This window comes from Schistocerca piceifrons, unplaced genomic scaffold, assembly GCF_021461385.2.
Source record: "Schistocerca piceifrons isolate TAMUIC-IGC-003096 unplaced genomic scaffold, iqSchPice1.1 HiC_scaffold_292, whole genome shotgun sequence".
In the NCBI taxonomy this organism is placed as follows: domain Eukaryota; kingdom Metazoa; phylum Arthropoda; class Insecta; order Orthoptera; family Acrididae; genus Schistocerca; species Schistocerca piceifrons.
In genome coordinates, this window is record NW_025728507.1 from 32,501 (window position 1) to 35,000 (window position 2,500).

Below are 2,500 nucleotides of genomic sequence, written 5' to 3' on the forward strand. Positions count from 1 at the left end.
TACGGTGACCGGCAGCTCCAACGCCAGCGCCACAGAAGGACAAAAGCCCCACTTGGGTGCCGAAGCGAACTCTCCCAGCACAGCGCACGCGCCAACACATCCGCACAGCTGCGATACAAACCACCAGCGAGAACCGCTGGGGCGACCGAGCAGCAGACGGCGTCGCGGCGCCGAGCGCCGGGCGGCGGCGCATCCTCAACGCACACAGTCCTCAATCGGACCAGCACACTGAAGATGTCCACCGCGCTTCGCACCGGGCCCGCGAGGACCTACTTTGGCCGCACGGCGCCGCGCGCAGGGTGCGCCGGCGCGCAGCTGCGACGCCTGCCGCGTCCGTCGGCCGGCGCGCCTGCCACTGGCCGCCCCCACCAGCCGGCTGTAGCGCGTGCGCCCACGCACCGCGCGGCCAGCACGCCGGGAGGCGCCCCCTCACCGGCCGGGGACGGTCCCACCCAGCCACCGCCGCGTATCGCTTCACACCCAGATGCCGTTCAGTTTCGTCGGCATGGTGGGTATCGCTGGAACAACCGGTTAGTACCTCAACCTATCGTCGCCATCACCGATTCACCCCTAGCGAGAACAACCGCACCACAACAGGTTACCATTTGTTCATTTGCGTAACTTCACCAGAAAACGCAGGCGTCCATCGCCATTTGCAACTTCAACGATTATTGCATGCCTGTGTCAGGTGTCACGCCACACTACGTCTGCCCACATACACGCAACAAAATGTGCACGCCTAGACAATACGTGGAAGGTGGCCCCCGTACGTATGCGATGTCCATTGCTCGAACGACTGTCAACCGGCCTCTGTAGCATGTCGCAGATATGGAACGCGGTGCACCATGCCATCACGGTGTGTGAGGAGAGACGACTAGGTCCGAATACATCAACAGACAGCTCATGCTGATCGCCATCCACGGCGTCCGTTCCTCCCACACGTCTCTATGGCGTACCACACTGCAATCCAGCTCTCATAGGGAGACGACACGTAGCTGCGTGCACAATATTTGCACTGTATGGTCCGCCGTTTTTGGGCGCAGTCGTTGTACGGTCACACATGTGCCACGATGTATCATTCAGTACATAAGGACGAATGTGCAGTACAGATTGTGGTTTACGCGTACGACATTAGCGGACAGTTGACACAGGCCGCACCACAACGTAGCCTGAGTACGTCGCATGCGAAGGGCATTGAACATGCAAAGTTCTCACCAACCAGCTTGCGAAGGCAGGGGGCAAGGTGGGGACGTGGGGAGGGGCGGCATGTACGTCCTGCTGCCATCCACATTACAGTGTACAGCAGGAGCATGTGGAAAGTGAGCAAGACTTGCAAGGTGTTTAACATGAAGCGATACACAGGGGAGCGGGCAGTGCGAGTAGCGAACTATATTGCGAGGGTTGCGGGTGGGCAACACTACACTAATTGAACGAGTCGTATAACAATTACAGAGCAGGTTTAGGCGACAACGTGGGTTACGTTAGGGGACAACGTGGGTTACGTTAGGGGACAACGTGGGTTACGTTAGGGGACAACGTGGGTTAGGTTAGGGGACAACGTGGGTTAGGTTAAGGTACAACGTGGGTTAGGTTAAGGCACAACGTGGGTTAGGTTAAGGCACAACGTGGGTTAGGTTAAGGCACAACGTGGGTTAGGTTAAGGCACAACGTGGGTTAGGTTAAGGTACAACATGGGTTAGGTTAAGGTACAACATGGGTTAGGTTAAGGTACAACATGGGTTAGGTTAAGGTACAACATGGGTTAGGTTAAGGTACAACATAGGTTAGGTTAAGGCACAACATAGGTTAGGTTAAGGCACAACATAGGTTAGGTTAAGGCACAACATAGGTTAGGTTAAGGCACAACATAGGTTAGGTTAAGGCACAACATAGGTTAGGTTAAGGCACAACATAGGTTAGGTTAAGGCACAACATAGGTTAGGTTAGGTTAGGTTAGGTTACACGTTGTTGTAAGGAAAGGTGTAAGGGGGGGGAGCAGGTTCGTTGATAGTGATTATAGTAAGTGAATGCTTGTGACATGATCAGATTTGTCACGTCAGGATGCACCTTTGGCTTATTAGAGGCGGCGCTCCAATTCTATGCTTGTGTCAGACCTGTGTCTTTGACTCATGTCATTGTTTGTGCGCTGTGACAGGAGGTACTATTGTGATGTTGGGTGCACCGTTGTATAGGACATGTGTGGGTATTGGTGCCTTATCTGCGCAATGGTGGATGTCGAAAGGGGGGGATATTCTATTTTCCGCATGGACCTCCTGGTCTGGTTGTGATAGTGTGGATTGTGTAATGTGGCGGAGAGGATGCACTGGATGTTGTTCCATGCTGGTGCTTACATATTGTATGTGCGCCCGTTAGAAGCAGAGAGTGGTGCGTGATGAGAGTGTCTGGCTGACGTGTGGTTCCCATTGTGGGCACACTCTTTCAGCATGTATACGGACAGTTGTATATATATTCTGTAATTTGATGGCTCTGCATTGATTAC